Below are 14,933 nucleotides of genomic sequence, written 5' to 3' on the forward strand. Positions count from 1 at the left end.
GAAAAGCCCTATAAACATATATTGCAGCTTCCTTTTTCTGCTATTGAATAAATGCCGACTGTTTTATGCAACACGACAATAGTAAGGTTGTTCCAATGAAAATAAGTGTGTGTGTATATATATATATATATATATATATATATATATATATATATATATATATATATATATAGAGGAAACCAGGTGTCCCACCAAGGAGACAAAAAACAGCACTCAAGGTATATTGCAAAAGTGTATTTGAAAAAAAGCAGGCACATATAAATCCAACGTTTCGGAGCTGTATAGGACCTTCCTCAGGGGCGTGCTGGAGAACACTGCCCAAGGAAAACATATATACCCATCACCCACCTGTGTGCATAATCAAGAACCAGCTGATTGTAATTAAAAACGGGAGTACTGTAGGCGCATGGGAGCCCTGTCATCACTGTGCAGCAGCCCAGCCTCACCACTCCTCTGTTTACACTTAGCTATCAATGACAGACACACCGCACATGTGCGCCTGCGGGTGGAGCCAGTGTACATACATACATACATACATACATACATGCATACATACATACATACATACATACATATACATACATACATGCATACATATACATACATACATGCATACATGCATACATGCATACATACATACATACATACATGCATACATGTGTCTGTGTCCATCTCAGGCTCTAACTCCAACCCCCTGGATATCACCTGTGGTGTACCGCAAGGCTCTGTTCTGGGGCCCCTATTCTTCTCAGTGTTCATTAATGATCTTCCCACAGCTTGTAAGGAAGCCTCAATACACATGTATGCAGACGACACAATCCTATATGCACACAGCCATAGCCTCTCTGACCTTCAACACATACTTCAGTCTGACTTTTTGAGACTCGAAAACTGGATTTCCCAAAACAAACTGTTTTTAAACACTGACAAGACGGTAACAATGGTATTTGGGACCAAGACTAAATTTGTAAAGCTTCCAGTGACTGAGCTCCTGATTAGAACCAACGCTACCACCACCCTAACACCTGTCACTAGTTTTAAATACCTGGGCTTATGGTTTGACTCCCACTTAACATTCGGGATGCACATTGATACCCTGACAACCAAGACCTATGCCAAACTAGGGGTACTTTACAGGAACAAATCCTCCCTAAGTCTCCTGGCCAGAAAGCGTATTGCACAGCAGATGCTAATGCCAATTATTGACTATGGAGACATAGTATATGGCTCGGCTCCTCAAACCCACCTTAGCAAACTTGACACCCTCTACAATTCAATTTGTCGTTTTGTTCTCCAATGCAACTACAACACACATCACTGCGAAATGCTCAAAGAACTAGATTGGTCATCACTAGAGTCTAGGCGCAAAGTTCACCTTTCCTGTCTCACCCTCAAATACTTTCTGGGCAAGCTACCCAGCTACCTGAACAAGCTCCTCACCCCTACCACATGCAGTACCTATCACCTGAGATCAGACTCCAAAAGACTATTCATGGTCCCAAGACTCAACAAAGTATCCGGACGTTCCTCCTTCTCCTTCCGTGCACCCCAAAACTGGAACAACCTACCAGAGACTCTCATATCCACCACCAGCTTAAGTTCTTTCAAACCTAAGGCTGTCTCACACTTTAATCTGGTCTGTAACTGTTTCATACGCTCATAATATATATTTTCTTTAACTGTGCATGCAATGTCTTGTATATAATGTATACCTTGTTCATTTATGTAACTGTATTTGTAACCATGTATTATTTGTTTTACTCTGTGCCCAGGACATACTTGAAAACGAGAGGTAACTCTCAATGTATTACTTCCTGGTAAAATATTTTATAAATAAATAAATAAATACATACATGCATGCATACATACATGCATACATACATACATACATACATACATACATACATACATACATACATGCATACATACACACATACATACATACATGCATACATATACAGGTCCGCAGACAGATTTCCGGGGACCCAGTATTAGGGTTGATCGCTCCCGCCCCCCTCCATGTCGATGGCCTGGCTAGTCACCCCCCTCAATCCTGTTTCACACCTCGCGAGCCGCCTCCTCTACCCCCCCTCTCCCCATATATTTCTCTCCCCCCCTCTGTCTCTCTCTTCCCCTCTCTTCCCCTCTCTTCTTTACTCACTCTCCCACTCTCCCGCCTCCCTCTTCCACCCCCTCTCTCCACTCACAATCTCCCCCTCCCACACACACAATCCCCCCATAAAACATGAGATCCATAAGATTCGCTGTTCTCATTAATGTTTTATTTTACAGATGTTCAGAAGAAAAACGGGAATAAATTATTGACTACATCAAGCTGTTTGTGAAGGCTGTTCTGTAATCACTGCTCTATTTGTTGACCGTATGGCGCAGCGCCCAACAGTACCCCCAAATTATTTTATTTGTCAATTATTTTTTGCCTTATTGTGTTTTTGGCTAACGACTAGAGACAGAAGAAACCTCACAATTCCGTTTCCCGGATTTTCGCTGATGTTACCCCCAAAATCCGTTTCGTGGTGTAAAATCCGCAAACAGATTTGCTGGTCAGTTTCAATCCGCGCAGATTCATCATAAACCGCCATCGGGTACAACCCCTGGATTCAGCATTTTCCGTTGGCGAGTTTGCAAAACGCAAACCTTTTTGAGATTGATCCACTGAAATCCCAGGCCAAAAGAACCGGACAATCCGCTGCGGATCCAAATTCGCCCCCCAAAATTGCCCATCTCTACTAACTACCATTTTACAATGAGGCACCAGTAATCCAGTGAAAAATGACACGTTTAAATACAGTGAGAAAAATGTTACATACGAATCAATCATTGTTAGAGCTATTCTTCCATGCATTAATATACAAAAAATATGGAACAAAATATTTAGTATAGGCTTTTCCACTACAAAACTATGAAATTCTTGTGATTTTTTTCCTTTTGAATTAAATATTTATAATTAAAGCTATTCTCAAAATCCTTGGAAAACCTAATACTAGGTTTTACTGGCTGTCTATAAAACTCTTCAAAATTGTCATTAACAAGCACTCTCCTGCATTTACACAGCAGGATACACTCATGGTTGCTCCATAACAGGCAATACTTTAGGTTTTTGGTACAGTGAGAAGAAAGGTAAAACACAGTTGATGTTACATCAACTGACTTCAATGGAAACGATTGCATTGTTAACTGTGCTTAACTGTGCTTAACTGTGCATTACCTTGCTTATCACTTTATTAAAAAGCAGGGTGATGATGAGTTGCACAGCCACGAAAATCCAACTCCCAATGGGACCGGAAGGTATGAAACAAAAGTACACACTCCAATATGGCAATAGGTCTGGTTTAATGCAGGATGGTTCAGCAACAGGACAACACGAACGCACCTATGCGTTTCGTGCACTAGGCACTTTATCAAGGTGACAAATACACACATAGCTGCTTAATTTATACTCACCTGAGTTGTATCTCGCGCTGCCGGGTGTGACGTCATCATCCCGCGTCGCAACGGGTCGCGGTGACGTGGCGTGCACATCCATTGGCTCGGCAAGTCAAGTGGTATGCTATTGCTAGCTTGCTATCTCTTTTTTCTAAAATAAACTTTATTAACAACGAAACAAACACACGGCGAAATAAAAACATGTTAAAAACGCAATAAATACTGTTAAAGCAGCGAACTGGCATAAGTAAAGTCAGTATAACAAAATGATTATAGTAATATAAGGGGTAGGCTTGTAATCCTGGTGTTATACTTTAAACAGCCCCTATTGGAATCATTAATGAAATGTTGACATATATACAACATATACTGACATATGCTTATGCAAGCAATGATGGTTAATTTGTAGTTCATGGAGAGAACATATGCATAGTTCAAAACAGTACATTAAAAATTACTATACAAGTATATAGTTATAATAATACTAAATCCTATCTATTAAGTGCAATAAATGTTCTTATAGTAACATATACATATACATAGAACTATTGTGAAATGACCCTTCATCTGAAGGTAATTAATGTGATGGAATATAATCCTGGAAATAGATATAAAAGATACAGGTATATATGATATAACGTATACTGCAAGTATAACTGATGGTAAAAGAGCATGAACATTGGTTGGGAAAGCAAACAATAAATTTAAATTTACATTTAAATTGTTTTGATTAATTCATATATGAAACTAATGTATAATATTGAATAGATAAGTATGCAATAATTAAATTAATTAAATTAAATTATTGAATGTATTGATATATATTGTAATGAGTAATTACAGAATAATTGATTGTGTTTATAAACAGAAAGAATTAAAAAGAAATGAGGAAATAGTGATTTATTAATAAATCATTTTAAAAAGTGACTTATATCCCAATCAATATTCATGCCAAAAGGTTCTCTGGTTCTCAAAGTAAATATCCAATAGGATTCACGTCTGTCTAACATCTTTACTCTATCTCCACCTCTAGGGGATACAGGGATGTGTTCAATACCTTGGACCGAAAGGAGATTCACATCACCATGGGCACAATTTGAAAAATGTTTTGGTACGGGATGGTTTTGGTCTTTATTACGAATCAATTGGAGATGTTCTAGGACCCTAATTTTCAATTTTCTAGTTGTCCTCCCGACGTATTGACGTCCACATCCACACTTGAGTAAATACACGACATGTGTGGAATTACAGTTAATAAAAGTTGGGACGTTATATGTCATCCTTGTGACTGTTGATGTAAACATTTTATTTTGATTCATATAAGTGCATGCTTTGCATTTAGTGCATGTGTACATTCCTTTTGGTAATGGAGATTTTATCTCTTCTCCAGTCGTAAATAAACTGGGTGATAGTGTATTTGCTATTGTTTTTGCACGTTTGAATATAATGTCGGGACCCAAAGACACATATGGTTTTAGCACAGGATCTAGTGATAAAATGTTCCAATGTTTTTTGAAAATGGCTTTGATAGATTGTGCTTGTTTGCTAAAGGGTGTAATGAAAGATGGACGCTAATTGGATCTGGATCCCTTGATTGGTTTTTGTCTAAGAAGACTGTTTCTGTCCATCTTATACATCTCGTTTAGTATTCTATCTAAATCAGTTTTTTTATACCCTCTTTGTAGAAAACGAACATATAACTCATTTGATTTTACTTTGAATTCATCGTCATTAGAACAATTGCGGCGGGTTCTGATAAATTGGCTTTTGGGTATCCCCATGAACGTGACTTGAGGATGGCAACTGCTTGGTCTTAAAAAAGTGTTACGTGAATTAGGTTTACGGTATAATGTGGTCTGTATAGAAAGTGCTGTGTCAATATATAAACATAAATCTAAATAACAAATGTGTTGGAAGTGATAAGAAAAAGTGAAAGAGAGATTGAACTCATTATCATTAAGTGCAGAAATAAACTCCAAAAGTGTGGTGATGTCTCCTTCCCAAATAAACAGATCATCAATGTAGCGCCTATAAAACATAATGTGCTCCCTATATTTGTTCATTTCTCCAAACACTTGGAACGACTCCCACAACCCCATGAGTTAATCAAAACAATTTAAATTTAAATTTATTGTTTGCTTTCCCAACCAATGTTCATGCTCTTTTACCATCAGTTATACTTGCAGTATATGTCATATCAGGGGGGCGCAAACTTTTTTCCCTGCGCCCCCCTGCCGGCTGTCCCCTCACTCCCGCGCCCCAACCCCAACTTACCCGCGCTCCGGCGTAATGACGTCACGTTGCCATAGCAACGTGACGTCACATGACCTCGCAGCGTCATTTTGACGCCGCGTTGCCATGGTGACGCAGGAGGAAGCCGCCGGAGCCACGGTAAGTTAGGTTTGCAGAGGCCCTGCAGCTCCCCCGGCACTTAATTTAAGTGCCTTCGGGAAGCGCGCGGGGCCTCTGTAAACCCCGCGCCCCCCGTCGGTAGTCTTGCGCCCCCCCTGGGGGTCGCGCCCCACAGTTTGCGCACCGCTGTGTTATATCATATATATACCTGTATCTTTTATATCTATTTCCAGGATTATATTCCATCACATTAATTACCTTCAGATGAAGGGTCATTTCACAATAGTTCTATGTATATGTATATGTTACTAAAAGAACATTTATTGCACTTAATAGATAGGATTTAGTATTATTATAACTATATACTTGTATAGTCATTTTTAATGTACTGTTTTGAACTATGCATACTGTATGTTCTCTCCATGAACTACAAATTAACCATCATTGCTTGCATAAGCATATGTCAGTATATGTTGTATATATGTCAACATTTCATTAATGATTCCAATAGGGGCTGTTTAAAGTATAACACCAGGATTACAAGCCTACCCCTTATATTACTATAATCATTTTGTTATACTGACTTTACTTATGCCAGTTCGCTGCTTTAACAGTATTTATTGCGTTTTTAACATGTTTTTATTTCGCCGTGTGTTTGTTTCGTTGTTAATAAAGTTTATTTTAGAAAAAAGAGATAGCAAGCTAGCAATAGCATACCACTTGACTTGCCGAGCCAATGGATGTGCACGCCACGTCACCGCGACCCGGTGCGACGCGGGATGATGACGTCACACCCGGCAGCGCGAGATACAACTCAGGTGAGTATAAATTAAGCAGCTATGTGTGTATTTGTCACCTTGATAAAGTGCCTAGTGCACGAAACGCGTAGGTGCGTTCGTGTTGTCCTGTTGCTGCACCATCCTGCATTAAACCTAACCTATTGCCATATTGGAGTGTGTACTTTTGTTTCATACCTTCCGGTCCCATTGGGAGTTGGATTTTCGTGGCTGTGCAACTCATCATCACCCTTCCTCTTGCTGTGTACTTACCTGGATGGACTGCACGCTCTGGATGTCTAGAAGTCCTGCAAGCACTCAGGTAAAGGGCCGCAGCGCCCCAACATATATACATATGGACACCTGTGCTGTTGTTATTTATATATTGGTTACTTGGCTGGGTTCATATGGTGTTCAAGCTGTGGAGGTCAAGTGGACCCCACTAGACACTTAGCCCGTGCCAGATAATTGCCATATTATTCATGGACTTTCTATTGTCATCCTGATCATTTACACATGCTGTGGAGGAATTCTCTCCAATTTTGGATGCATCACATCAGTTCTACTTTATCACTTTATTAGAAAGCGGCATATGTCTAGTAGTTTTAATATCTTATTAAGGTCCCGCTCCCTCAGTCAGCGCGCCCGCACTGCAGACAGGCGGCGCGCTGACAGGCACAGACCGCGATATGCGGTCTGTAGGGAGCCAGGAGCAGGAGTGGAAGGGGAGGCGTGGTTTGAGCGGAGGGACACGCTACTCCCCCCCTCCCTCCACGGGCTACACACACACACACACTACCTTGTGTAGGAAGCTGTCTGACAGGTCCCGCTCCCGCCCCCGCCGCTGATAGGCTCATCAGCGCACCACGTGACGCGTCACCGCTTGGGATCACAATTGTCTTGCATCCCCTAGCGGCTGACGCGTCACAGCGCGTAGTGAGCCTTGCAGCGAGGAGGGACTGGGACCTGCTCAGAAGGATTCCCCTGTTGGTGGGGAACGCCCACGCGGCCGCTCACGCCGCCGGGCGCAGCGGGTCCCAGCCCGTACAATGCTTATTTTCAAACGTACAGTACATGTGACAGTACATGTGAAGAGTTAGTTGTGTACAACTATAGATGAAAATTACAGGTAACGTGATTGTATAATGAAATTATCATAGCCTGCAATAAATGTACACACCTGTAAGAGAATGATGGCAACTCGAGCCAATGTCAGGAACAATGTCAGATAATGTATTTCACTCTCGCCTACATTGCAAACATTTCAGCTCAAGTAAAAAAAGTTTATAAATATGTTAAAACAAAATTATTTATTACACTTTTGGGGGAAAATACATTGTCCCATGTTTACTAAGTGCTGCTGTGCCTTACGATACCTTAGGCCATATTTACTATGATGTTTTTTGCCATAAGACCCCTTCTGGTGCTGAGAGGAACCTTTATAGCCCATTGAAGTCAGCTGTGAATGTTAAATAGGTCAGTACATGCTACCAATTAGGTAGCCTTATCGAGGATCTGATATGCAAGTAAAGGAAACATTATACAGAGATAACATTGAGCTTGGATGGAAGATGAATAGGGGCATTCTCAAAAGTTGTTCATAAAATCTGCACAATATATTACCAGTGAGAAGGAAGGGGGTGTAGTTACAATAAGGATGTTTCAAATGCCTTAAGTGCGTTGTGACAAAGAGTCGTGTAATATGATATCGATCACTACCTATTCACTTGCAAATTTTTAAACATGGAATGCACTTAGTAGCTCTGTCTGAAATGAAACCAGTGAAATGACTTTCCTTTGTCACTTCAGATAATAATTAGTAAATCAATGCTTTAGAATAAAAGGCTCTTAGAATGTTCCCTCATTCATATTGTCGAAAAACCTGATATACACCCCCATCAATACCTTTGTCAGAGTAATGTTAACAAAATAAATTGTGTGTTGCTTTAGCCCAGTTACAATTTAATAAGAATAAGCCAGACATTTCCCTGAAGCTAATGTAAGGGATAATGTCTGTCTAGAACTACAGTAAAAAATGGGAAAAGTAAAATACATTGTTAAGATACTGGAAAGGGAACCCGCATGAAAGTTTCACGTGCCGGAGATGTCCTTCCAGAATAAAGACAGGGAAGAGGCATTGATTCTGTAGTGTAGATGAACTTCCAGGGGAGATCGCTACTCAGGAGACTTTAACAAGACACGAGAAGCATTTATTCTTGGCGATTTTAAAAAAGGGTTTGAGGGGTTTTGTAAGAAGAATACGATGTTAAAACGCTGGAAAAGTTCTATACTTTTAATTGCAAAGTAACCTAGAATAATCCAAATTGACGGCAGATTAACGTTAGGTTTTATTTATTAAAGGATCCTCTCTGCAAGACTGGGGCAAAACTAGTGCTAAAGATAGCACCGATTTATCAAAGAAAATGAATTGCATTGAAAACAATATGATTTTTTTCTTTTGCTAAATCTGGTGCAATTCTTTTGTTCCAGGGTTTCCCCTCGTTTTGCAGCAGGGAAACTTTAGCAAATACCTTTCAATCTCTCCATATCCTATTGTATCTGGTGTGAAACCTCAAATCCAATTGGATCTGTTCATATTTCGGATAGTTTTGTGTCTGTCCCAATCATTTTTACATTTACTTACTGTATTATCCTCTACACTTTACATTTCATGTGGAAAAAGGTATACGAACCATAGAAATACATGAAATTAATTCAAAGCTGCCTGAGATAGTCACAAAGGTAGAGTATAATACTGTAAATACAACAAGAGGTAGGAAGCCCTCCTAGGGAATAGGAGCATGAGAGGAATCGTGGACCTCGTAGTCCCAGCCTGTGAGCCCCGGAGCAGCACGCTCCTTACCTACTGAATCTGTGTCAGTTGTGATGTAATAATATTCTTACTGCTTTCACACCATTGTGTATTGTGCTGCGAAATACATTGTTGCGTCAAATTATGATGATTATAATAATAATAAAACAAGGAACGTTACGTTGTTTTCATCTGACCTATAAGGTTTCATCTGGTCATGTAATTTACAGAGAACAGCTATTCACACACTTCATATTTACCCTTTAAAAGATCTCAGTTTAAAATGAAAACTTCCAAGTTAGAGGCTTTGACCACTAATGTCCCAGATACAACCCTCGGGCGGAGGGGGGAAAAGGGGAGCGGGGGGGGGGGGGAAGGGGAGCGGGGGGGGGGGAGGGGAGTGGGGGGGAATGGGGAGTGGGGGGGAAAGGGGAGTGTGGGGGGAAAGGGGAGTGGGGGGAGAAAGGGGAGTGGGGGGGAAGGGGAGTGGGGGGGAGGGGAAGGGGGGGGAAAGGGGAGTGAGGGGGGAAAGGGGAGTGGGGGGGAATGGGGAGTGGGGGGGGAATGGGGAGTGGGGGGGGAATGGGGAGTGGGGGGGAAAGGGAGTGGGAGGGGGAAAGGGGGGGGGGAAAGGGGGGGAAAGGGGAGTGGGGGGGAAAGGGGAGTGGGGGGTGGGAAAGGGGAGTGGGGGGGGGTGGAGAGCAGGGGGCATATGTATTGTCATAATTTATGTATCCGCTTGCCCCCCTCCCTCGTCCGTCCGTTCGTTCCCCCGCTGGCTCGGCGGCTGGCCGCTCCCCCTTCTTGGTTCATCGATGGCTCGGGGCTTGCTATTTGCCCCCCCCCATTCCCCATGGCTCAGGGCTCGCTTTCCGCGCCCCCCCCCGTTCCCCGATCGCTCGGCCGCTTTCCCCCCCCCCCCCCCGACGGCCGCTTGGTCCCCTGATGGGTCGTCCGGCTGACGGAGGCGCGTGCAGGCGGCGGCAGGAAGCGCCATTTGTGGGCCTGGGTCCTGGCCTGAGGCGCGAGATTGCGCGCCTGAAATAGGTGAGTTACTGGTGCCTTAAGTTGAGGCGGGATGCGCAGTGGTGTGAAGCAGCAGGGGTGTAAAGTGTGAGGCGGCATTTTGTACTGACTTACCATGGTGTGTGTGTGTGTGTCTCCTTTGATAGATAGATAGATAGATAGATAGATAGATAGATAGATAGATAGATAGATAGATAGATAGATAGATAGATAGAATATCATCAGCATGTCTGCTGTGTTTAGTTATAAAAAAAACAGTGATTTATCATCATTACATTTATTGATTTTGGGATTACACTTTAGAAGCTCAGATCTATTTGCAAAATAAGCCTGTTCAAAGGCCTTTTGTATGTCGCAAGTTATGTATCCTCTTTGAATAAATCTTAATGCAAGATCCCTAGACTGCTGAACGAATAGGTCAGGAGAACAATGCCGCTTCAGTCCTAGGAATTGTCCCGCAGGGATCCTTTAGTAAGGGATCTGGCATGTTCACTGTGCTTTCTGGAAAGCATTTTTTTAATTTTATTTCTGAAAATATCGGATTGTATAGAATTTTTAATATCAATAAACAAAGTAATGGCTAAATAATTAATATGATGCGTGTGCAAAGTAAAAGTGCAATAGAGTTATGCCATGAATTGTCCCAATAAAGAAACACCACCTTGCCAAACTAAAATAAGATCATCTATACCAGGCCTGCAAAACATGCGGCCCGTCTGGCCTCTATGTGCGGCCCGCGATGACTCTGGCCGGGCGCCAGTTAATTAAATAAATTAAAAAAAAAAAAATAATAAGTTTAAAAAAATGGCGGCGATTCATTCCCTCTCCCTCCCTCTCCCTCTCCCTCCCTCTCCCTCCCAGCCCCCTCCCTCTCCCTCCCTCTCCCTCCCAGCCCCCTCCCTCCCTCTCCCTCCCAGCCCCCTCCCTCTCCCTCCCTCTCCCTCCCAGCCCCCTCCCTGTCCCTCCCCTCCCTCTCCCAGCCCCCTCCCTCTCCCTCCCAGCCCCCTCCCTCCCCGCCCCCGGGTTTTGCGGTGCGCGGGGGCAGCAGCAGCATGAGGAGGATGCGGCAGCCGTGTTTTTTTTTCTTCCATAGCAGGCTGCTGCCGGGGAGGTCAGAACATGGGGGGGGCGGGGCTTAGTACCGGGGAGAGAGGATGTGCTGAGAGGTGGGGGGGGGGGGGGGTGGGTGTGAAAAACAGGCTGGGGGAGAGAGTGATGTGAGTTGCAGGGGGAGGGTGAGAGTGATGTGAGTTGCAGGGGGAGGGTGTGATGTGAGTTGCAGGGGGAGGGGAGAGTGTCATATTGAGGGGAGGGGGAAAGAGTGTCATATTGAGGGGAGGAGGAGAGAGTGTCCTATTGAGGGGAGGGGGAGAGTGTCATATTGAGGGGAGGGGGAGAGTGTCATATTGAGGGGAGGGGGAGAGTGTCATATTGAGGGGAGGGGGAAAGTCATATTGAGGGGAGGGGGAAAGAGTGTCATATTGAGGGGAGGGGGAAAGAGTGTCATATTGAGGGGAGGGGGAGAGTGTGTCATATTGAGGGGAGGGGGAGAGTGTCATATTGAGGGGAGGGGGAGAGAGTGTCATTAAGGGGAGGGTGAGAGAGTGTCATATTGAGGGAAGAGAGACATGGGGGGATGCTGACTTGTGGGGGGGGGATGCTGACATGGAATGGGCTGGGGGGATGTGGAGGGGGGTATTGTATGTTTGATGTGGAGGGGGGTATTGTGTGTTTGATGTGGAGGGGGGTATTGTGTGTTTGATGTGGAGGGGGGTATTGTGTGGGTGAGGGGGAGAGATGGGGGTATGAGAGATAGATGGGGAGTATCGTAAAGATTGATAGTGAGGGGTTCTTTGGGAGATATGAGGATGATGATGATGATGAGAAGTGCTGGAGGAGAGATGATGATGATGATGATGATTTAACCCGTGCGGCCCAAATTTTTTTTCCTTGGAGCAGTTCGGCCCTTCTCACTTTACGAGTTGGGCAGGCCTGATCTATACTGTATATCTACGGTAGAAAATCATATTTTTACGAAAGGTGTTGGTGTCTCCATAAATGAATGTGCTTTCCCAGTTACCCATAAATAAGTTAGCATAAGATGGTGCAAATGCTGTGCCAATCGCAGTGCCACGTGATTGTAAATAATAATGGGTGTCAAATAAGAAAATAGTTATGTGTGCTTGGATTACGTTCAGAGGTAAGGATTAACTGTCATTCTATATAACTGTAGCCAGGTTCCCCCTCGCGTGTAGCCAGGTTCCCCCTCGCGCACTCACCCCCTCCTTCCCAGTTGCGAGCGCGCGTGTGGATAGGGCTGGAGCGCGAGCATAGAGATCCCTGGTAGCTAGGGACGCGAGCGGCGAGCAGGCCGGTTGCCGGGGACGCGATCGGGCCGTCGCTAAGGCCGTGATCGCGTTGCCACCGGCCCGGCGGCTCGGGGAGCAGGGCGCCGCCATGTTAGGGCTGTTACACATGCACAGTGGTATTTGACTTTGGGGGTGCGAGACATTTGGGTGGGGGTTACTGGACACAGGGTGGGATCACTCTGTGGGAGGTTAGCGTCCGCCGTGACGCCAGAGGTGGTAGCGTCCGCCGTGACGCCTAGTGTGATTAGCGTCCGCCGTGACGCCAGAGGTGGTAGCGTCCGCCGTGACGCCCAGTGTGGTTAGCGTCCGCCGTGGCGCATGAAGGTTGTGTTGATGTATGTAGATACGGTTTGTTATGCAGTAAAGCCAGTCCTGTTTTACATTTGTTCGCTTTGTGTGGTTTCCTGTGAGGGCCTCCTCCCACTCCATTGGGATCACTCCCAGGTGGAGGCGTTGCACCTAGAGATGTATAAGATGTATGTACCCCAGGTTCCCCGTGGCGGAAGCTCAGCCCTCCTGTGAGCCAACAGGTAATGCACCACACCTGAGTAACCTTGCATGTTCCTACACCTCCACAGTATTATCTGCGAGTGGGTGGGGGAAAACCCGTTACATAACCGTCTGCAAGAGATAAACTTTCAATCGAAGACATCATCCTGTACATACTTCAATGTGAGAAAGAACTAGGATCTGAGATTACTCTTGACTCTTGGAGATCTAGTTCTGCTAGAACAGCAAAATCATCTATATGTATTAATATAAAGGAGAATGGATAAAAGATCTTCTTTAGATGGTACCTGGTCCCAGAGAGACGGCACATAATGCTTCCTGTAGTACCAAGCACCTGCTCGAGAAATTGCAGTGAGAAAGATACTATACTACATTTATTACAGTTACATCGTTACATAGTAGATGAGGTTTAAAAAAGACATACGACCATCAAGTTCAACCTTTGCTAAATTTAGATGACAGATACTTTATCCTATATTTGTACTTACACTATTTTGATCCAGAGGACGGCAAATCGAAAACCCCAGTGAAATATCCAATGATGTCTCATAAGGGAAAAAATTAATTCCTAATCCTGACAATCAGATTTCTCCCTGGGTCAACATCCTTCCCATGATTACTTTTTTAACTGCTTTACCCCGGGATACATTCCTACCTACCTCCTCAAAGAAACTAATACGGTTAGTTTGGCACGACCTATCCTTCATAAATCCATGCTGACTTACTAATAATTTTGTTTTCCATTAGGTATTTAGAATATTATCTCGTACTAAAATGTCAAGTAGCTTCTCCACTATTGATGTCAGGCTAACAGGTTTGTAATTCCCCGGTTGTGATCAAGTTCCCTTTTTAAATATAGGCACCACATCTGCTTTATGCCAATCTTGTGGTACTGGGCACGTGGAAATGGAGACCTTGAATATTAAATGTAGTAGTTTGGCTATTACTGAATTTTGCTCATTAAGAACTCTTGAATGTATGCCATCGGTGCAAGATGCCTTATTTATTTGAATGTTTTCAAGCCACTTATGAACTTCTTCCTCAGTTAACCAATTGTTAATAAATATGGAGGTTGTGGCTTCATCCTGTGGCACTATTATTGAAATTGATTCTTCCCTGTTAATCACAGAGGCAAAGAAACTACTTGAAGGTTTAATACGGGATAATATTCAGGAATACCTAATGGAAAACAAAATCATTAGTAATAGTCAGCATGGATTTATGAAGGATAGATCATGCCAATGTAATCCTATTTGTTTCTTTGAGGCGGTAAGTATGAATTTAGACCAGGGTAATGCAGTTGATGTGGTCTACTTAGATTTTGCAAAGGCTTTTGATACGGTTCCACATAAGCGGTTGGTGTACAAAATAAAGCAAATTGGACTCCGTAATAATATACAGTATGCCCCTGGATTGAAAACTGGTTGAAACTTGGACCCCTGCTTTTTAACTTGTTTATTAATGCCCTTGAGGTTGGCATCGAGAGCAAAGACTCCATCTTTGCTGATAATACTAAATTGTGTAAGGTAGTAAAAACAGAGCAGGATGTAATTTCTCTCCAGAAGGATTTGGAGAGACTGGAAACGTGGGCAGGTAAATGGCAGGTGAGTTTTAATACAGATAAATGTAAGGTTATACATTTGG

This window comes from Ascaphus truei, chromosome 5, assembly GCF_040206685.1.
Source record: "Ascaphus truei isolate aAscTru1 chromosome 5, aAscTru1.hap1, whole genome shotgun sequence".
In the NCBI taxonomy this organism is placed as follows: Eukaryota; Metazoa; Chordata; class Amphibia; order Anura; family Ascaphidae; genus Ascaphus; species Ascaphus truei.